This window comes from Heliconius melpomene, chromosome 3 (genome assembly GCF_056956725.1).
Source record: "Heliconius melpomene rosina isolate 202511_hmr_F chromosome 3, ASM5695672v1, whole genome shotgun sequence".
Taxonomy (NCBI): domain Eukaryota; kingdom Metazoa; phylum Arthropoda; class Insecta; order Lepidoptera; family Nymphalidae; genus Heliconius; species Heliconius melpomene.
In genome coordinates, this window is record NC_140391.1 from 4,062,423 (window position 1) to 4,086,849 (window position 24,427).

General features: G+C 31.6%; 1 protein-coding gene across 3 annotated transcripts in view; it reads right to left on the bottom strand.

The window, feature by feature from the left end:
- The window catches only part of Sol1 (CUB domain-containing protein Sol1), a 255,522-nt gene extending 231,473 nt beyond the window's left edge, over positions 1 to 24,049 (bottom strand). The window contains exons 1-2 of one of the 3 annotated variants that reach the window (XM_085208010.1): positions 23,874 to 24,049; positions 10,224 to 10,254 (exon numbers count right to left, since the gene is read on the bottom strand). The gene's annotated coding sequence lies outside the window, so the exon portion shown is untranslated. Of the gene's footprint in view, positions 1 to 10,219; positions 10,255 to 23,873 lie in introns of all 3 variants that reach the window. The other 2 variants (XM_085208011.1, XM_085208009.1) reach the window with 2 other exon arrangements.
- Positions 24,050 to 24,427: the final 378 nt, after the last annotated feature.

Below are 24,427 nucleotides of genomic sequence, written 5' to 3' on the forward strand. Positions count from 1 at the left end.
ACCAGAGAGAACCTAATGGCAAAACACTTCATCCACTCTCCACTATATGATGTACTTTATATCTATTCACACCAAAAATCTTTTCACTCATTTTATCTTATTTTCTTATCGATCTTTGCTTACCAGTTACCTTACCAGTAGCTCCTTTAAAATAAATATTGGATTAAGTTTACGTTTTCTCTTCAAATATTTACGTTGGCCCCCAATTAGTGTGAATCTAATTCAATTTACCTTTCCCTCCTGTCTACGTTGTATCTCGTGTTCCTTTTTCAAGTTTTCTTATAAAGATTTTATTTTTTTAATGAAACGACAGCTCACTTAAAAATTAACTCAAATGGGACTTTTTGAACGCACTTGTTGTGCTGGTTTTTTGTAATGATGGGATTTTTTATCTTGCATATAGATATTTTAGACTTATTTAATTAGTTTTTGTGGTTAATTAATATAAAATAATAATTTATTAATATCTTTCGTTTTTTTTTAATAAATATACTTGGACCGAGTCGTACAAGAAGAATTTGGGGTAGTAATCCTACTTTTAGTTAGCCAACAAAGTTAATGTTTTAATACTTAAATTTTTGTATAAATTTTAACGACTAAAGAAAAAATAAATATGTTAACGACTTACTCTATTTGTATTTGCATATTCGGTTATTTTAAAGGACCTTTAGATCTCAATACAAAATTAAATTTACATAGCTTTTCAATGAAAAATATATATTTTATATGAAAATCAATCATAGTAAAGCACAAAATAAATATCTCTATTTTCCCCTTTCTCTCTTTTCATCCTTCAAAGAGTCCATATAATTATAGTGAACAACGATTTCCATTTTAAATAGAATGTGAAACAATAGTCATTTCGCACTCAACCTATCTAAAATCGTTTGTTCTGAAAACGACGGCATTTTATTAGCTACGTGCTTGCTTTAATGAAAATTCACTGTGAACTGAATATCTTCAAACACGTCTTTATAGATATTAAGTGAGACAAAAGGTTCAATTTATTAGTTACAAGAGGACCATTAAATTAGTAAAATATTAGAATTTGTCGCGATCATTAAATTAAACGTAATTGTAAAGTACGCGTAAAGATGTTTCCAAGTCCAAGATAAATATTAATTATAATTTTTTAGAGACAAAATAAAAGAAATAAATTTACATATTATATGTCAAACACCATTATATTTATTAAATAATAATATATATTAAATTATTTTTTTCAACTTCACCCAAGTATATCGCACAGAATTTGGGAATTTGGGAACCTAGTGTTAAAACGTTTCACTTTTGTCCTAATTCTGGAGGCATTGCATTAAAGTAACAAACATTTCATTTCCTCGAGTGGGAATGGAACCCACTGCCAGTCACGTTTACAATCGCACGCTTGTGTCACGCTTGGGCCACGACGTTAAGAAAGCTTTATAATTCAGTTTGTGAAAACTTACAAATATTAAAATTCAATTATAATAAACGACTTTTTCAATGATTTCACCGACCTCACACCCCATTAACAAATCAAACAATTCCTCTATTTTTATTTATTTATAAATCCGTTGTTTCTTATTTACTTTCATTACTTATCCCAGAGGAAAGACAACGCAGTGATGTATGGCAGAGTGGTGACATGTCAACAACGTAAGGGCGGAATCCGATCGCATCAGATACTGGAATTTAATTCTACTTTAATAATATACGAGTATGTATGTCGTTGTAGAATTTTCAAATTAGTATACTAGAGCTTTTATTAAGCTTATCGGAAGGGAATTTTCATGTCCTCCTTTGATTTAAATGGAGAAGAATTTAAGTTCACTTATTTAGAATGAGAATTTTAAATACAATTATGTGTTTTGGTAAATACAATTTATTTCAAGACAGAGCAAGGGAGTGACACTAGCTTGTGAAAGTAAACGTTACGGTTGTGAATTTGATTCCCACTTAGGCGAATGATATATCCAATATCTTTAGTTATTCGCTCTGGTAACGAGGTAAAGCACGGTGTTGAGTTCCGCTACTCTACACGCAATGCCTCGTGGCGTAAGGCGAGGAAGGGAAGTGTTATTAGGGGAACGGACTTTCCTCTAGGTTCCCAAGCTTCCTCAGCTTGCTTTTCTTTGTGCAACATACAGCGTGAAACATATAATAAATGTTTAATATAAATTAGGCAAAATATATTTTTATACATTCTTACAATTCTTTAATAACTCTTAATGTGTTTTTAAGCTGCAGATCTACGTAGAAATATTGTATAGGTCCCCGAAGACGCATAACAAAACTTTTAAATCTAAACTTGGTCTGAAAAGCTAAGCCGATTTGTTTCAAAGCCTCCGCTATTGCTTTCTAACTAGAAACTTGGAGCACAGTAAGTAGAAAGATTTTAAATCTTCAAAATATAAATAACTTGTGAATTTTATTAATGGAATGAAAATAATTTTGTTGTTAAATAATTTGGGCGATTTAAAACTTGTAATTGTTTTTTTTAAGCATTTAAATAAAAAAGCAGCTAGTTTCCACGAGGCTTGGGTTCGAGCAATAGAAATCGCTTTATGTTAATACAAATCTATAAAATTCATAAATAAGCATAAAAACAAATAAAAAACCCATCTATTATAAATACAATTCAATAGACAAGCAGCTTTAATAACCACCACGTTAAAAAAAAACCCAACCACTCCACCCCATAAATCTCGACTACATACGTACTTATACGGCCAATGTATTCGAATCGAGTTTCAAAGCGAATTTATCATCAATACAGGAAATAAATGAACCATTGAAGTCAAAGCGGCCCTAATCAATCCCTGAGGTGGAGTGAGCACTATCTAAAGCATTCTCTTTTTCAAATGTAAAATAGTCATACTCATATATGTAGATGGAAATAGAAGCGAGCTTTGTAATACATTTTTATGCAATTTTAGAATTCCTTTCGTTTCCTTGTTTTTGAAATTGTTAACAAATATTCTATATTGTGTAGTACCTAGGTGTTATTTTTTAACCGACTTCTGATAGAAAAGAAGGTTATCAATTCGACTGTATTTTTTTTTATGTTTGTTACCTCATAACTTTTAACTGGGTGAACCGATTTTCAAAAATTTTTTTATTTGTAAGGTGAAGCTACCCGAATGATCCCATTTTTTTTTTCCTAATGTTAATTTTTTTTCCTAAAGCTAATGCTACAACACCTTTACTACAATATCTAATATCCTGTTTGTTTTACTTGGCACCGACTTCAAAATTATTAAATCTTTGCAAAATTATTTTTCACTTTTTAGTTCGTTTTTAGAAGTCGGTTTTTCTTTTTGTTAAAAATTTATTTTCCTGTTAGAGAATCTAGTGAAAACGCACTCCTTTCTCAGCTTTGCAACAGAATTCGGGGGCAGGTTGAGTGGAAAAACGAAAGCCTCAAAAAATTAAAATATTAATCAACAATTTCATTACGTCAAAAATATCACAGCCTGCTATAATTATCTGGTATTTAAGATTTAAAGGATATATGAATACATATTTCAATACAAGCGGTATATTGGCCGGATGCATCGATTATGCATAACTTTAAAAGCCACGAAGCGCTGAACTAAGACTTTAAGCTCTATGGTAATCTCCATTTTAAAATATTCGTCGTATCATGTTAATGCGAAACTTACATGACGGAATAGAGAAGTTGTATCGTAATTTTATGGCAGATTTAATTATGCATTTTTTAATCTGATAGTTTTAATATAAACCTAATTTAACTTTCTTTTCCGTCGAGGCCGTCTGAGGTCGTCATTGCCCAGTGGCACAAGGGTGTGACTGTAACGAACCGGTTGTAGGTTCAATTTCCACTCGATTAAGTGAAATATTTATTTACGTTTATATTTTAATTTTTTCGCTCCGTCGTTGAGGCAAAGCGTGGCGTCGTTGAGTTCTGCCACTTAACACGATAGAACACTAGGTTCCCTTTGCCTACACTGCTGTGCGTGTTGAGTGGCGGAACTTAATTCCGCTCTTTGCCTCGACACCAGAATTTTTGATAAATCATTACATAAAAATTATGTTTTTTTTTTCAACATTTTATTTAAATGCTATGTGTGACAAAAAGAACGCCACTTTTACAAAATAAAAAAAAATAAACAAAAATCGATTCATTCATTATATTTGGAGAAGTAATCCTACTTTTATTAGTAATTTTCCTAAACATAATATATCCCACAAACAAAAGTAACTCAGTTATACTAGCAATAAAAACGCGAGGTAAGTATCATAAATTTTGTATGGCAAATGCGGCCGACCTTATTTTTGTCTACCTATGGCAGTTTCGTGTGATATCAAGTATAATAGAATAACTTAGTAATCTACACTTATATGCCCAGAATTTAATATATACGAGTATAAGGTATTTTTATTATTTTATTTTTTAATATATTTTCCACTTTTTGTCTCAATACAGCCTAGGTTTAACCCAAAATCAGTCAGAAAGTATTTTGGAATATAGATTGTTCTTGTGTGTGAAGCTACTATAGTACTAGTTAAATATAACGTTATGATTTCAAATAACCCACCCATCTAATTTTCAGTAAAAAAACGTAAGTTGCTTGGAGATCTTCAAAAAGCACTAGCAAATGCCCGCTTCTTTCGAGTGGCCTAAATAATTTAAAGGTATAATAACATTATATAGCTTAATTTTCATAAATACTTAGTTCCATTATAATCATAAACTCATCACATTTAATACTATAACTTCAAACTTACCTTTGAAGTTTCAACTCAAATATTCCAAGCAGTCCGAGCTGGTGGATAGGTGGCATGTCAACGAGGAAAGGGCGGGCCCTATAGCGCGTGTCATTCCACATTGGGCTACCGGAATTCAATTGCTTGGGTCTACAACCTGGATATTGTATACCTTGAGGCTGTCTGTAGTATGCAGATGTATTTGGCATGCAGGTGTTCAAAACCATGCTTATTTAGATTAAAAGTAGTATTTTTATACGACAATATAAAATTACTTAAGTTTTATATATTATATAGTCTACATATTCTATATATACATACTTCCACTACTCCATGAAGGCTTCAAACTAAATTAATTTATAATTCAGTTACCATTTGCAATTTTCTGGGAAGTAGACATAAATAATCTAATACAAAAATTTTAAAAATGCATTTAAGTATTCTGTGAATATTTTATGAGCAAATTAAAGTTCCTAATTACAAACTTCTATTTATTAGAAAGTCCAGCATCACGCACCACCTCACTGTTCCTCACATCCTCACTCAGAAGAATTTATTTAATTGATTTTCATTTTATAAGTAGCTTATATTTACAAAATTTGATGTAGAATTCCTTCAGATCAAGAGCGGAAAAAGTAGTGTTTTCTAACACTAGATTCACTCTGCTTACTCCACTATACTCAATAAAGCGAAAAACACAATTATTATTTATCTATTAAAGAAAAACAAAAAAAATAATAAACTTCTCATTAAATTATAAATACCTTCGTAAAATAAAACGGTAATATAATAGTTTGGAAATGCGATTTTCACGGGCCATTGGATTGCTAATAAATGCCTCTGGCCAGAGTTATTGCGGATATAACATTTTGTATGCAAATCAATTATTTGGATATATATATATATATATATATATATATATATATATATATATATATCTATCTTATATCTATCTATATATATAAAATCGAAAGGTCACTCACTCATCGCGAAATCTCAGAAACTACAAGTGCTAGGAATCTCAAATCTATATATATATAAAATCGAAAGGTCACTCACTCATCGCGAAATCTCAGAAACTACAAGTGCTAGGAATCTCAAATTTTGCATAGGAGTTACTTATAGGACGTAGGTGCTCGCTAAGACGGGAATTTGCAATATTCAATTTCTAAGGGGTTGTTTTTGGGGTTGAAACTTTGTATGAAACTTCGTTCCTACAAATGCTAGAAGTCTCAAATTTTGCATAGCCGTCACTAGGACGTAGTCATGGACTATACAGCTATTGATTCATACATACTATTTTAGAACGTTTATCTTATTAATAACTAGCGACCCCCTTGCGGCTTCGCCCGCTTTTACTACTGGATTATTCATATAATGTATGTTTGCAAAGCACTTAAGATAATGTGAAAATTAATTAAACCCTAATGCAACCCGCATTTTCGTAGTTTCAATAAGGATTTTCCAATTGTTTTACACAGCAAGGATTTTTTAATCCGATCTGTGCTACTAATCTTTTCAAGTACTTATTAAAATATATTTAAATGACTATTTTTAGATAGTTAAATGACTATTTTTAAACGGAAGAAATTATAAACAAAAGCCTACCTACTAATAACTACTACAAAAAATATCAAACCAAATATATCGCGCTTAAATAATACATTCAACTCCAATTATCCAATACGTGCAAACGCATCTAAATCTTCGTTGCTATGCCTATAGAGGCCCGCTATAGAGCGGGCGGGTTTTTTTTTCGAGCTTGTGGTTAATGCTGAAGAGGGTATTCTGTCCCTGATGAAAAGCAAGCACTACGTGGCTGCCTGTGAGGAAAATTAAATAGTATGCATTGGCCGGGAAGCGAACCCGGGCTGCCCGCGTGGCAGGCGAGCATTCTACCACTGAATCACCGATGACTGCTCATGACGCGCTTGTACAAGCAAAACGTCGCGAGGCGCGTTTCGCAGCAAGGATATTTTGATATTGTAACAACTTCTTAAGTACTTATTAAAATGAAAAAACAGTATAAAACAGTTTTGATCTACATTAAATGGCCAACGTAACTAATATACTTATTTATATGCTGAGAGTAAGGGATAAGTAAAACTTGAGTAACATACAGCTGATGTGTCAACGGCAGGATGTGTCAACAATTAAATGCGTTTTTCTCTAATATTATTCGCAATTTCGAAATAGTGTAAAAAGCAAATTTTATCTTCGTTTAACGTAGAAAATTAATAAAGTATTTTAAAGGATAAGGATTAATACCATTATGGAAAAATATCCCTCACAATAAAAAATATATTGAAATTACTATTTTTAGACAGAAATATGATCACTACACGTTATCCTTAAAAGATAAAAATATGCTATCGCGGACTTTTTTGTAGATGTTATTAAGAGGAACAATACTCCAGTACATTATTTTCATGTAGTACTTACCATTAAAGCAGCGCATGCGCGAAAGTGTCTCAACGGGTAGGACTTTAGACACATTTATCGTATTTATGTTAATTTATATTCTTATGTACAATTAATAAACTATATATAAACCTTCCCTGAGAAATACTCGACCTAATGGTGAAAACCGCATAAAAATCCGTTGGGTGGTTTAGAAGAAGAAGAGTTAGAAAGTTCAGACAGACACGAAAAGCGACATTGTTTTATAAGATACTAGCGACCCTATTGCGGCTTCGCCCGCTTTTACTACTGGATTATTCATATCAAGTATGTTTGCAAAGCACTTAAGATAATGTGAAAATTAATTAAACCCTAATGCAACCCGCATTTTCGTAGTTTCAATAAGGATTTTCCAATTGTTTTACACAGCAAGGATTTTTTAGTAGGTACCGTAATTTTAAATCTGTACTACTAATCTTTTCAAGTACTTATTAAAATATATTTAAATGACTATTTTTAGATAGTTAAATGACATTAAATAATACATTCAACTCGAATTATCCAATACGTGCAAACGCATCTAAATCTTCATTGCTATAAAGGCAGGCGGGTTTTTTTTTTTTCGTGCTTGTGGTTGATGCTGAAGAGGGTATTCTGTCCCTGATGAAAAGCAAGCACTACGTGGCTGCCTGTGAGGAAAATTAAATAGAATGCATCGACCGGGAATTGAACCCTAGCTGCCCGCGTGGCAGGCGAGCATTCTACCACTGAACCACCGATGCGTGTAAGGCAGGCGGGCGCGGCGGACTCGCTTGTATAAGCATAACGTCGCGAGGCGCGTTTCGCAGCAAGGATTTTTTGATATTGTAACAACTTCTAGAGTACTTATTAAAATGAAAAAACAGTAAAAGACAGTTTTGATCTACATTAAATGGCTAACGTAACTAATATACTTATTTATATGCTGAGAGTAAGGGATAAGTGAAACTTGACTCGATGCAGTTGATGTGTGAACGGCGTGATGTGTCAATAATTAAATGCGTTTTTCTCTAAAACTATTCGCAATTTCGAAATAGTTTTAAAATCAAATTTTATCTTCGTTTAACGTAGAAATTTAATAAAGTATTTTAACGGATAAGGATTAATACCATTATGGAAAAATATCCCTCACAATAAAAAATATATTGAAATTACTATTTTTAGACGTAAATATGATCACTACACGTTATTCTTAAAAGATACGAATATGCCATCGCGGACTTTTTTGTAGATGTTATTAAGAGGAACAATACTCCAGTACATTTTTTTCATGTAGTATTTACCATTAAAGCAGCGCATGCGCCAAAGTGTCTCAGCGGGTAGGGCTTTATACACATTTATCGTATTTATGTTAACTTACATAAGAATGTACAAATAATAAACTATATATAAACCTTCCTTGAGAAATACTCGACCTAATGGTGAAAACTGCATCCAAATCCGTTGGGTGGTTTAGAAGAAGAAGAGTTAGAAAGTTCAGACAGACACAAAAAGCGACTTTGTTTTATAAGATATAGGATAGGATGGATAAATTATAACAGAAATAATATTCATGTTATTAAAAAAAAATAACTTAAAAAATTTATTGACTTCGTACAATTAAAAACAGGTGTTACTTTTTTCAGACTATATTTTTTGCAATAAATAGTAACATTTATTTTATGAATATTGTGTTAGGTTGTGAGTGTAGGTTCAGTTCTCATTTGAAGAAATAAATTATTTATATTTCCCTGCTATGGTACACAAGTTGCGAAGCTATTCCACTACTTAAAATAAAAAACAGAGAAAAGAGTTAACACTAGCTTCTCCTTTAACGGTGCTACGCGAAACTAAAAATAATAAGAATTAAATTAAATTATCTTCATGCTGTAACGCACACAGCAAAGTAGGCAGAGGAAACCTAGTGTTAATACACTCCGTTCTCCACTTTCCACCGAAGAAAGACAATAAGGTTACTATAAAAACAATCTAAAACATAGTAGCAAAATTTTCTACCTCGTACAGTTCGCTTGTCTAGACGGTATTTATATTGAGAAGTAGGCCAAGCTCACTCACTGATGTATTTTATACACTCCAGTAACCTTTACGTTTTTAATTTTTTAGTACTCCAACTAGGTCATGTCATGCTCGAAATAGACAGGCGAGAAATGATTAATATTTCTTGAATCAATGATTATATTGATAAATTTATTATTTTCAATGTTTTTCGGTTCCATATTGCATCTATGTTTATTAATATCTCGTTGGAGTATTTAGTAAAAATCATACGTAGTACGTAGATAAAACTTATAATATTTTTAAAGTGTTATTCCAAACTAAACATAGAAATATATTTTTTAAAATAATGTTTAAAAAACGTATAAAAAATGAACAAAATGAGACAGGAACTCTCGTCTTTTGGCTGGATTCCACGAGGCATTTTGTATTTTTTAAATATTGTCACAATTTTAATTTTAATTACCTTTTATGATTTTTACATTGAATACTAGGAAGGTGGGGAACGGAGTGTCTTGACACTAACTTCTGCCCGTATAATCCTAAGCGGGATAAACCTTAAAAAAATGTCCTTAAAGCTTAACTAACTCTATCAATAGAATAATTATATAAAATAATTTATACTACCTTTCAAATTAATGCTATTTTTCAAAACAATATGGTCTAACGTTACCTTCCTATTACAGTCCGGTTTTCTAAGAACAAACCAACAAATAACTAAACCAATCAAGCTGAAAGAAGATCTTTTATGGGGCATTCTCTTTAGTAGAAGTTATTTTACTACGAAAATTAACCTCGTGAATCTAATCGTAAAAGATCCAAGATAAGTGTCGTTAATTTTGTGTGGTTTGACTATGCGAACGCGTTGTTGACGGTTTTTATCTTAATACATTACATATTCCTATATGAAATAATATGTCAGCTTATAAATTTCTTATTTTATTACTAAAAAAATCATAGGCTACGAAGCTTTATAAAAATGTTAATATAGAACTATTAGATAATAACATAAGTTGAATATGTATAGTTTAATTTTTTTTAAGGGAGTAAAATTACATAAGTACGGTGTACTCACTTACATTTACGCCTCTGCACTTGCACTGCTTCGCCCTGAAATGGAAATTACAAATAGCTGTATATGATTTCTTTAGCTTCAAACATTAAGAACCTCAAAGCCCCGATTGCCTCTTCACCAAAGCGAGAGAATGAAAATATTTAATATTTAATTTTCTCAAGTGGGAATCGAAACCTATACCCTTTGTACCACTGCGCCATGACTGGCCTCATAAATCATAGAAAATAATAAAACCTAAAAGGATATTAGACATAATATATAAAACATATGTTTGTAAACCCACCCACAAACTACCAATCAAGAGTAAATAGCTGCGTGTCCAGTTTCATTAGAGCGAAATATGTGAAAATTCACATTATCCGCCCCCATTTTCATACAGTAATCGAGCACTTACAGCACAATAAGGAATGAATTTATTCAATTTTGATCCTTATTACAAAGATAATAACAAATAGATGGACTCTACGTCAATATTTGGTTAGTACTATAATGCTGAACTCAAAGAATTGCGTGCGAAGGTTAAAAGAAGCTATTAATATAGTTGTAGTCAACACTATTAGTATAAAAATGCATAATAAAAATACATATATAACCTTTAATAGAAATATTTATGTAAAACTAAAACGATACTGTAATTTAATCGAGATGGTTTTAAAAAAATAAACTATTTTTTTTTCTTTTCAGTTTTACTGTAGATAGGGTTAATATCTACTTACACATCTTTAAAGGGTGCCATTTTTTGTCTTAAAAATTTTAAAATAGATTTTTGTAAATACAGATATTTATTATACAGACACACCGTTCACATTATTGATATATAGATAATATTATAGCTTTCCTAATCAAATCTTTCCATAGAAAGTTGTCCTTTTATGTACAAGATTCTCAGAAACTTTGCAATATCACAGCGAAGCCCCGCTCAGTGAAATTACAGTTCATTTTATATTACTCAGTTTTCTGTTTAAAGATATGAATGACGCTACATTTAATGAATTATCTAACAGAAAAATATTTACTTTATATACGAGTACTTAAATATTTATACTCTACGTGCATATTTCTTTATTTATTTTCAAGAAAGATAATTAAGGCCAGTCGTGGTGCAGAGCATAAGTGTGCGACAGATTGTGAGTTCGATTCCCACTCAAGGAAATAAAATATTAAAAAACTTTCATTTTCCTGGCTCTAGTATCGAGGCATTAATTTCTATCGTACATCAAGTAATGTCTGCAGTTTTCGGCAAAAAGTGAGGAACGGAAGCGCCTTAACGCCAACAGATTAGTTTAAAACTAGGTTTCTAGATTCCTTGTATCTATCCTGAAAGCTACATAAAAGACTAACAAAGGTAGGTTTCTATAGGTACTAACAAAGATGTTAAATTGTTTATCTCTTTATTTTAGTAATAGTTTTTCACTGCCAATAATGATTTAAACAAAAGAATTTGGAAAACGTTTTATGATATCAAGTTATTTGTAATTGAATGTAGAAAATACACAAAAAAAGAAAAAATGGTATTGAGATTATATTCCTTACTCGTGTTTCAATTAATATTATTTATACAGGGTGGAAGAGGCAGCGCTTCTTTTATTGAAACTGCACATAGGGTAATATAATTCAAACCCACACCTAAGAAATTAAGCAAGGTACCTCAACAGTTTGGACGTAGGATTTTTTTTTCATTTCACGATTTTTATCTATACCTGTATTTCGTGTGACGCACACATACGAGTGCGACGTTTCCGATTTGACAGGTAAGTGTGTGCGTGCCTATGTTATACTTTACATATGGCGTTTTATTTTAAAACGATAATTTTATTATTTATTTTGTTTGAAAAATTAAATTTTTCATTTTTGGGAATTATTTTTTTTCCGAATTATATTAGGCTTTTATAGAGTAGTTAAAACTGTGGTTTCATTTAAAGTGGTGCTGACAATTCCACCCTGTATAACTTCTCAAAACGGCTTCCTGTGAGTGATATTCAATTTTTACAAATAATAATTTTGTTATATTATACCAGGTATAATCGGATATTTATTTTATTATTTAATGTAACTTTATATTTGAGGCTGTCGTGGTGCAGAGGCACAAGCGTGTGACTGTAACGCGACGACTGTGGGTTCGATTCCCACTCGGGAAAATGAATTAGACAAAAGGGCTGCGTTAAGTTCCGCTACTCAAGATGCAAAAAGTCAAAAATTTGGTGGAAAATGGGGAACCCAGTGTCACAATACTAGGTTCCTTTGCGTACCCTGCTATATGTGGGATAAAGCACGAACCTAAAAAAGAAAACACAACTGGTTGTGAGTTCGATCCCCACTCGAGGAAATGAAATATTTAATATTTTTATTTGTTCGCTCTACTGTGCAATGCCTCTAGAATTCTGCAGAAAATGGGAAACGGCATATCTTAACACTAGATTGCCTCTACCTACCCTGTATGTATACAGGATCAACGTGAGTTTTTCTAATTTCACTAAAAAAAAAGAAATTAAATTTTAATTCAAGTCTGTAGATTATTGTATTATGTTTAATTAATCGATATCAACATTATACTCTGCAAAAACCTCCAAAAACTAATTATAATTAAATAAATAAATACATGAACTAAAACTACTTACGAAATAACTTAATATTTAAAGCCAATATATTCAAAGCTCTTTGAAGATGGCTTCTGATGTAATTGACTTGGCGCTTGTCATTTACTTTGAAAGTTTAGTCAAAGTACGTAAATGTCTATAAATATATAAAGTTAATAAATTTCCATCTCATATTTAAAGTAATATAAGAGAATCTAAATATTACTTTCAAAAGGAAATAGACTGATAATGCGAGAAGCCCGCAAAATTACAGAAACTACCATCACCGCGGTATAACTAAGGCAAATGCACGACATTTTGCATTCAGAGTTTAAAACAACTCGTTACTGCTCGTTCCCAGCGACGCCGACGTAGGAAACTTTTCTTGCGTTAGATAATGTCAGGTGGAACTTTATAAACTATTCGTGAGTAGCTTATACTAAATTTAACTATTATTGTTATAATAACAATATGCATTTTTCGTCATTATTTTTCATTCAACTTTCATAAATATATTCTTTTACGTATACTAGTAACTTGTCGTAACGACGCCAGAGAGAAATATTAAATATTTAATTTCCTCGGGTGGGAATCGAACCTACAGCCTGTCACGCTTACAGTCCCTTGTACTTTTTTTACAATTATTATAACTATTTTATATAACTAGATATCAAAAAATCAAACGTTAAAAATAATGATTATTTTATTCCCAACTAAAAAACAATTCGTCCATACCTTATGTGATCCGCAATACACATAATATGAAAAAAAAAAAATGTTTAATTTGGAACCATGGAAAATAACAGCGACGTATCGTCGTGCCGTTGACTCTATTAAACTAATTTAATATTATTACATTTAAAATAATAAATTTAAAAGATTATTCTAAAATATAAATTATGAATAATAAAATTTTATTTTGTATGAAAATTATTGAAATAATTTAAATATATGAACGTGATTAAAACAAAGTAGACACTGTCGTCAGTGACACGTATATTTGAAGTAATTGGTTACACTAGCGTAGTAACTCGTAGCAGAGAGCTATCATACATATATATGATATAAAAATTTAATTTTACTTTTATTTGATTTAAATGTATTATTTTGAGATACTACATATTTAACGCTAATAGCTTGCAACTTCGTTTCCAACAAACAAGAACGGGCTAAGCTCATTTATATATTGAACCTTCAAATTGGTAAAAAAAAACAAAACAATCAATAAACTCAAAAGGAAAAATGCTAGTTCTACTACCAATCTATGTTCTCTTAATTTTCCCTTATCTGTTAACACTACTGAAACAATTTTAATGAAACTTGTAGATTTTAATTAAGCGATTTTAACAAACATACAAACATGAACTTACCAAATTAAGAACACAAGCTTAGAAACCTAAATGGATCATCATACTCAAATATAATTCAATTCGAACAATATTAAATACACACATATCATACAACCTCCTTCTTATGAAATCGGTTAAAAAAATTCATAACGTTATTTCCAAATCCTAACTACTTCCACAACTGACACGCGAATAACGTGATATGACTTAACTACAGCACTTAGTGAACATTTTCACTAAAGCCTAACATATACATCAAATATATATTTGCTTTGATGTCATATACAGAAACTAATATATAATTACAAAGTCTATCTTCAAAATGGATTTTGTATATTTCTTTTTCAGCTGTACGTGTCAGCTTCACGCTGTATCCCGCAATCAGCAGGGTAGGCAGAGGGAACCTAATGTTAAGACACTCCGTTCCCCACTAAATGCCAGAAATGTTTAATGCCAGAGTGAAGAAATGAAATTATTAATAAGTAATAATTAATTCCCCAGAGCGAGAATGGAACCCATAATCGTTATTTTAAAGTCTCACCTTTATGCCCCGGCGCTACAACTGCCTTATATAAAATTTCGATTTACATTAGTTTCGTTTAGTAATATCACAAATTAAAAGCTTAAACATATTTGTTTCCACTTCCTTTAAAAGACATACATATATCCCTCCGAGTAACATACGGCCAAATCCTCAACACATTACAATAGCAATTAAAAATAATTGTCTCACCAATTATCCGTCGAACACGTTGTAAAACTACCCAAACTCGTAATTGGTCATTACTACACTGAAAATGCCGTTTCATAAAAGATATATGCTTTTTAAATTAGGTTGTAACTTCGGAAGTTCACGTTGAGATTTTTGTTTCCATCTCGTAAACAAGGAGCAGAGGAATACGTTTGTATTTAATCTACGTTTCGTGAACGTCATATTCTAATATCGTAAAGAATTATTAAAAACAAAGAAAAAGCTAAAATATTTTTTGTCTATTTTATGCTATGTCGGCAATGGAAGCTAGTGTCAAGACACTCCGATCCTCATTTTCAGCTGATTTTTTAAAACATGTCTATTGGTGAAACACAACGCCACGATTTGTCTTATTAACAGAACGAGAGAATGTTTATATTAAATAATTCATTCCTCCGAGTGGAAATCGAACCTACGCTTACAGTCACACGCTGTGCCACTATGCCACTACGGCCTTTAAATACATTTTCCAATTATTATATAAAATTTACAATGAATAAAACTAATCCATACTTTCCACGTACTTTAATACATCTGTTTTAGACACCCGACCTCTCCAAACTTATGGGGTTGACTTTCGACTGCAGTCTATTTAGACCCCCTACTCTTACAAGCGTAACAAACTACTCGAAACATTTACCCTGGATAAGTCCGCAAGTGTGTATTGAGTTAATATACTAATATGTGTTTTATTTATATTAGAATAAGGAATTAAATTGTTTATTTCAATAAAGCGAGGCTTGTGGGCCTCTCATAGCCACGTCGTGCACATTGTCAAACAAATGAGGGTCGAGTTTGTAAGTCGAACTCTGATGGGATTTAATTTGTTATATTTTATTTTAATTTTATTATATTACTTAAAATTGACATTTTTAAAACTAGAATATAATTTAACTTATGATTTTACCTATAGTTTCACCCGCGTCGTCAAAGTAAAATATCTGAGAGTCATGGACGGTATATGATATAAGTATGTAGTTCTTGAGACAAGCGCGGTCAACCAAACTAACTCAGTTATATAATATTAGTATAGTAGGACTGCTGCAGTAGAAGATGAAATGCCCGTAATCATCGAAAAATAAACTTTATCAAAAAGGTTGTTTAAATCCTTAAAGACTATAAACTATATTTGTGTCAAGCTTATACAATGCAATGAAGACCTATGTCTAGAAGTGGACAAAAGATGTCTGTTGTTGATGATGATGATGATTTCATTTCCTTAAGTGAGAATTGAATCCACAACCTATCGCGATATCAGACACACGCCTTTGCTCTAAATAATTTAGTCATAAAATAACTTTATTTAGTTAATTCATTACAACAATACCACTGGCGGGCACGTTCTACACTTTACGAAATTTGCAGGCACTTCGTATTCAAAGTGATTGCGGAAGGCAAGACAGGTGCGCGATGATGTACGACTGTTACATGCGCTTTGTTCTAAATCGTGAAAATTCACAATTCAATTTTCTCGCAACCTGGGAAACTCCACTGAATACAGATAGATATAGAATATGGAAAATTTTGACTGCAATCAAATATACATTACCGTATCTATGGCGTCGTTCATTTACTTATATTATTTTCTATAAATTTAGGTACGTATTGGTTTAATATGTCATACATACATTTTTTATAAGAAGAATTGCAAAACAAACCAAAAATAGCTTAATTGTTTTCTATTATCTAATCTTCGAAGCCGTTATAGTGCAGTGGGAGAAGAAGGTGTTGATGCAATGTTTGTGGGTTTGATCGCCACTCATGGGACTAAGTATATTTAAATTAATTTAATTTTGTACTATATAACTATACTATATAATGTCGGTAAATAAAATAAAATGGGTAGAAAATGGGAAATGAAGTGTAACACAAGGTTCTCTTTGCCTATTCTGTTATCTAGAAAGAAGCATGAAGCTTGCTACGACTATTATGAACAGAAAAACTTACTTACATATTTACTATTATTTTCACAATGTAATTTAAATTAGACCTAATAATATAAATTTATAAAAATAATAATATCTTATTTTATAGGTCAAAGATAAAGTAATTTAGAAGCTTAAAGTTGAATTTTAGCTTTTACATTAAATCTTGGAAACTACTTAAAGACAAAATTAATATTCACACTTTCAAATACGCCAATGCGGTTCATATCCGGATTCCAATTCACTTTGCCACTGTCGGCGAATGATGTTAATTACCAAATCATGGTAGAGGGAACCCAGTGCTGACTCTGAACCTAACACTCTCCGCTCTCCACTTTTAGCCTGCTTTTCAAATATTACGCGCTGACTTTGGCGTATTCAACGCCAGGGTTGATAAATGAGAGCAAAGAAAAATAATTTAAATTTAATCATTACCTCGAAAGTCGCTTATAGTCAGACGGTGTTCCATTGCTCTGTGACAGCTTATGTACTGACAAGTCATTATTTTTTTAAGATATTTTGCGACTAGAATAGTTTAAGGAGGCCTTATTTATTTGTATAATATTCCTATAGTGTCTACAACCATCACACGTGTAGAAACGACAACTGCCCCATGAAATATACAGGGTGGAAGAGGCAGCGCTTCTTTTACTGAAACTGCATATAGGGTAAAATATTTCAAACCCAAAATTAAAAAAAATAATCAAGGTACCTCAACGGTTTGGACGTAGGATTTTTTTTACATTTCATGATTTTTATCCATACCTGTATTTCGTGTCACGCACACATACGTATGCGACGTTGCCGCTTTGACAGGTAAGTGTGTGCGTGCCTATATTATACTTTACAAATGGCGTTTTATTTTAAAACGATAATTTTATTATTTATTTTGTTTGGCAAAAAAACTTTTTCATTTGTGAGAATTATTTTTTTTCCGAATTATATTAGGCTTTTATAGAGTAGTTAAAACTGTGGTTTCATTTAAAGTGGCGCTGACAATTCCACCCTGTATATCAAAATAATTATAATTATTATTGAAGATAATAATTCATAGACGTTCAACTTCAAAAGTCATTGTAAAATCGATAATATATATATATGACTTCTTCTCTCAAAGCCGAATAAGGAATATGCAGGAATATAGTACAAATGGATTTCCCGTCGTAAATCTGAGGCACGCTTTTCGTACAGCATAAATCAAGTCAGTAGCGCCAGTATTAATAACCGTGGGAGCTCATGTTGACTTGCTTGGCGGAGGGGATGTGATGGAGGAATTTGAAAAATTACATATTTCACAGTCTTGAATGTAATTGAAAATTTTCTAATATAAATAGTTGTCTATTGTTAGAAATCGGAAGCGGTTGGAAGTGGTCTTTTCCTATATCTACCCTCTTTTATATGAGTTCGCTAATATTATTGTAAAAAGAAACTTTTATAATGGAAAATAATATCTATATAAAACTATTAATTGTATGCATATTTGTATGACAATTTTAATTTTAACGAGAAAGATATATCTCAAAAATGTTACAATTTTTATATTAATCTATTTGGAAAGTTAAAATTTTTACTATACTCTTAGTATAGAGAAAAAAGATAGTGTCAGTTATTTTTATTACATTTTTTTCATAAATTATTACAATAACAGTTTTGTTATTTTATATCATTGTTATTAATTTGTCAGTATTTTGCACATGAGTTTAACACATTAGTTATTAAGAAAAGTGAGTTTCTAAATTGCGAAACTTTAATAATTCAAATGCAAATACGATCTAAGAACGAGGATTAAACATCTGAAAAATGAGTAGTTATCGTTTACTACTGGTAGAGTGAAACTTACAATATACTTATTTTAATTTAATATGTATATTGTAAATTTGAGCTTGACTTTTGTCCTGAGAGAACACAAACTTACGCCCCCATATAGATCTCCCTTTCTTTTGTTGGTGAAGTCAAGAATTAGGCAACAACAAGGCTCTCATTTCACATTTATGTTTTTGATGGGATATAAGATATCACTAAAATCATTTATTTTTAGCCTGTTCTCAATTATATATGACCATAAATTCTCTAAAAATTATTCACGATTTTAAAATGCTATCTTAGCTTACCAGGTATAACGTAAGTCAAATGCAGTGGACTATTCATCATGCTAGGAGTTAGAGTCGAAATATCGTAGACTTTCCATGATATACGGATTCGAAATCATAGTTTATGTCTGTCCTACGTACAAAGTGTGGGCACAGGAGGCTGATTAAATATTTATACTTGACGTCTTATTTATTCGCTATTTTTTCTAAAAATAGATAAACCTCTCGCCTACGTTATATAATAGAGGAAGATTTTTTTTTAGCTTCACGCATTAATGCTTTATCCTGCATTTAGCATTGAAGTCATAGACAGCCTGGGAACCCAGTGTGAAGACACTACTTTCCCATTAAGACACCTCTGTTCTCCACTTTCCACCGAATCCTAAAGGCATTGCGGCATTGTTGAGAACTCAACGCCGCGCTTCACCTCGTTACTAGAGCAAGGAAATTAAAATATTTAAAAAAATCATTTCCTCGAGTGGGAATTGAACCTAGAACCTTTCGCTTTGCTTGCATCACAACTGGTCTCGGTATTTTGTAGTCATATATGTAGAACTATAATTGTTTGAGTAGACGAGTAATGCAAATACCATCTTCACCGCCGTGTTTCTGCGTGATAAATCTATTAGCACAGCTAATGAACAAGAATAGAAACAAAGCTTTAAGTGCAATATGCATGAGGTGCTTTGTTAGTTTGAATATAAATTGTACAGGTAAACTTAATTCATTAAATGGAATGACTATTTTAACTACTCCTTACATATGGGATTTAGTTGTATGATAAATGATTTTGCCGGTACATAAATGTTTATTAACAAAAAAAATTATTAAATATATTAAAACTATCGCAGTTCTACTAAAAAAATGGCATTACTATTCCCGCTTCTTCTCGGTAATGACATTTTTTAATATAATCCAGAATAATATTTTTCATTTAAGAGTAAAATTTTAATAAAAGAAATATTTTGCCTTTTTTATTATCATTAGAAATGGAAAAGGTACCAAATAAATAATAAATATTCCAATTTTCATGTAAAAATATAAATGAACTTGTAAGTGACCGATCTTTAAAACTATCACGTGATTTTTTTATCTCCAAACAAAAAAAAAGTTCAAAAAGCTCAAACCAGTTACGCAAATTAAAAAAAAGTACTGTCAATAAATGTGACATTAACGTGAGGGGACAAAAACGTGTCGTATCGTCATTCCCTCGGGTGCACTAACACTCGTCCCATAGACAAGCGACGCCATTACCCACTCTTAGTGTTCCCAGTGAGACTTGAAACTGCATCATCAATCCGAACTGACTTTAATTTACACTGTTAGTTCATTTCTACACTATTTTCATTAAAGGATTTTTTTTTTGCGTACTAATAGTATTTATTTACCTAGTACTTGTACAATATTTAATAAAAATATCATAGCCTTCTATTCTAGCAAACCAAATATTTGTTCCGAATAATTTACTTATATCGATAGCTTAGTAGTAATAAATGTAAAATAGAATCTTTATTATATTTTACACACTTTCTTTAAACGTCATATACTGTTTCAGGCCTCCAAAAAAACTTAATTCCAACTTAAATATTTGTTAGTATATTTATCTGTCGCATAAAATACGCTTATGCCACACTTCATCTAATGAAAACAAGAAATATTTGTATTTGAAATACCACTAAGAGGTTTAGAACTACTATACATACTAGCTTCAGTACCAACCAATTTTCTTCATACAAAAATTACCAAAGCAATTTAGCAAAATCAATCTATAACGTGATGTCATATACAAACAGCGTATAAAACACGATCGTATTCAAGATCACGGATTTATCGGATACATAGAAGCCTCCAAAGCCTTTCAATCAGGACGTTTACATAATTGTGTACTCGTATGTCCCAGGACACGTGCGGACATGTATGTCAACGGCTGAATCAGGCACAATCCGTTAGATTCTGTTAATGTCTACCTTTTAGGGCATTTTTAGGGTGAAATTTGTAAGATGAAAGTTGACTAAATGCCTATTTGACGTAAATGAAATGAAATTGACTGACTCTATTATTTTTTTTTATTTATAAAAGATTATTTTTTAATCATAAAAAGAAGGTGGCTCTTCACCTAAACCTCCAGCATAATGTTAGGATACTCCGCTCCCCACTTTCCTCCAAATTCTGGAAGCATTGTGCGTTGATTGGTGGAACCAGAGCACCAGAGCGAAGAAAAGCCGAAATATGAAATATTTCATTCTGTCGAGTGGGAATCAAACCTGTAATCTGTCGCATTTACAGTCACACGATAGAGCTTCTGCGCCACGACAAGCACCAAAACCATTCGATTTAAATTAAATACAATTTTATATAAATTATAAGGAAAACGTAAAATAGAAAATAAAATACAGAATAGAACTTAATTTTACTCGTGTTTATTACTTAAACAGTTCCTTAGTACAATTGCAAAACTACATTAATTAATTTTATTTTTCAACAAACAGTCTAATAAAATAAGTGAATTGCGAATAAAGCAATAAAACTTGTTACAATTCCCTCCCTAAGTTGAAGCAACAATTAGGTGACTGTTTTCGCTGCTATTTCACTATCTCTACTTTTGTATTACATTAAAATTTGAGAGTTCTGTAAAATTATTTATTTAATTCAAATTATTTAAGTACACCCGTCGTGGTACAATGAAATTATGTTTGAGCATTAACGCAGTGGTCGTGAGTTTGACTCCAGGGAATGACGTTGTACAAATTATATCATTTATCATTTACGCTTTTTTATACAATATATATAGCGCGACATTGGTTTCATTATTTCACAATTGAGCAGAGTGTAGATCGAGGCCACCTAGTAAATACTACACGAGCTTACTATTTATTTACGGAGAAGTTAACTTAATTTGAAAATAGAAAAGGTGTTAATCTTTAACAACTTTTATGTGTTAACAAACAAAAAGTAAAGAATTAAGTGAGTTCTCTTGTATAATAAAGAAGATACACTACTTGTATAAAATAAAATATAAATAATAATATTCATAATAACTCTCAAAATTATACCAGTTAAGATAATACAATTTAATTTACTTTAAAGCGCTCGTTTCAATAATTTAATCTTTAGTTAACGTTATGAAATTTATCTTGTCCTTTACTACAGAGAAGTTTATTTTTTTTATTTTGTCTTCACGCTGTATCCCGCACATAGCAGGATAGTCAGAGTCATATGCAATCTGGCTATCCATCAAAGCAAAGTGATAAAAACATTAAATATTTCATTTCCTCGTATGGGAATCGAACCCAGAACCTGTCACGCTTACCGACACCTGCTTGTGCCCCTGAAGCATGACTAACCTCAAAGTTAGAAGCAGGAGCAGGGAAGCTTATGATTGTGGTAAATATGGGAACCAGTCCGTCATAAATAATTGGATGAGAATCAGAGCTCTGTGATTGTGTGGTTTCATCAACTGAGTTACTTGATATTGAACGGCAAGTACTTATAATTTATTTTCACTTAAGACTATTCCGAATTAACTAACCGATTGTATTGTTATTTTACGTTATTTAAAAATATATTTTCCATTTTATATATTGAAAGTTTTGTTCGTTAAGACACTCTATTCTTTCATTTTAGAGGTTATTTTAGTTCAGTGTACGCCAGTCTTGGCGCAGAGGTAAATGTGCGACTGTAAAGATGACTGGTTGTGGGTTCGATTCCCATTCAAAGAAATGAAATATTTAAGATTTTTATTCGCTCTGATGTCGAGGCAAAACACGGCGTTAAGTTCCGAAACTTTGAGCATATTTTCAATAAAATATAATAATAAGAATTATTGCCCCCCACATACGTCGCGGTAACCGACCATTAGACATCCAAGCTACGGGATACTCTTCATTCACTCGTTTTTTCGCACAGCGCTAGTTTTGAACTAACTTATAAAATGTTTGTACAAACTTTGGTTAAAATTCAACAGCTGCCGACCAAAATTCTACTTTTATTTTGTTGTAAACAAAACCCTGTTGAGTTAATGCTTAAAACATACACATTTTATACCACTTGAGAACGTGGTGTAGATTTTCGGAGAATTTAATATGATATTCGAATATAATACCTACTTAATGATAACTGAAAATAAAAAAAATCTCTCTGGTGTCGAGTCAAACAAGCAATACCACTATTTTCCCTCTACCTAAACTGCTGTGTGCTAGATACAGAATGAAGCTAATTTAAAAAAATATATATTTAGACGACTATACTTATTTAATCAAAGTTCCAAAAGTAGGCAAGTGCTGGCTTTTCCAGTAATCTTTTGAGGATTAGAGTTCTTAAGCCAACATGGAGTCTGATAAAAAGACTTAAGCACGGCCGCTCTTAATTACGCCTGCCTAGACCGAAACTATTAATACTATGATTGTATACGTAATGGAGCTTAATTTGTACAGTGACTTGCATTTGATTATATATTTTACTAGCGGCCCGCTCGCGGTTACACCCGCGTGAACTATGTTATTATTAATTTCTGTCTCCATGAGTGCCTACGTCCTATAAGTGACGTCCATGCAAGATTTGAGACTCCTAGCATTTGTAGTAACGAAGTTTCATACAAACTTTCAACCCCAAAAACAACCCTTTAGAAGTCGAATATTGCAAACGTCCCGTCTTAGCGAGCACCTACGTGCTATAAATAACTCCTATGCAAAATTTCAGATTCCTAGCACATGTAGTTTCTGAGGTTTCGTGATGAGTGAGTGACCTTTCGATTTTATATATATAGATATAAGAATTAACCTGCAATTTAGATATTGTAACTGCTTAAATATGAATTGATAATAAATTATTATACATACACAAATAAATTATAACAATTTTCAAGTTTATATCATTAAGAATGAAATTAAATAAAATTTAATTTGGGTTCTAATATCAATACTGTATATTATGTAAATAAGCCAGTAATAAAAAGATTACTCACCGGTTGAATATATTCCACACCATTTCAAAGTACATATAGTTTAAACACATAGTAAATCACTACACAGTTAATACAAAAGTCAACTACAAACATTTATATAAAAAAACCACAATAATTACAATAATATTAACAAATAACTGAGAAAACAACGGAACGTATATATAGCGCATCGAGTGGCAAGCGAACGTCGAACGGAGGGTAGGAGTAGATATTGCAACTCCTTACCGGTTCAGTCAACGGCAGCGGGTACTTTCATACAAATATACTAAATATGAATACTTACTACAAAATAAATAAATTCTATTAAATGTATGTATGATTTTATTATGTGTATAAATGATAAATAAATAAATTACAATATTAATACGAGGTGTGTTCAAAAAGTAAGGTGACTTTGTATTTTTAAGAAAAAATATTTATTTATTTATCAATATTTATGTTGTCCCCTTCAAAGTAATCCCCCTCAGATACAATACACTTATGCCAACGGTTTTTCCAATCGTCAAAGCACTTCTCATAAGCACTTTTCGGTATAGCCTTGAGCTCTTCCAGCG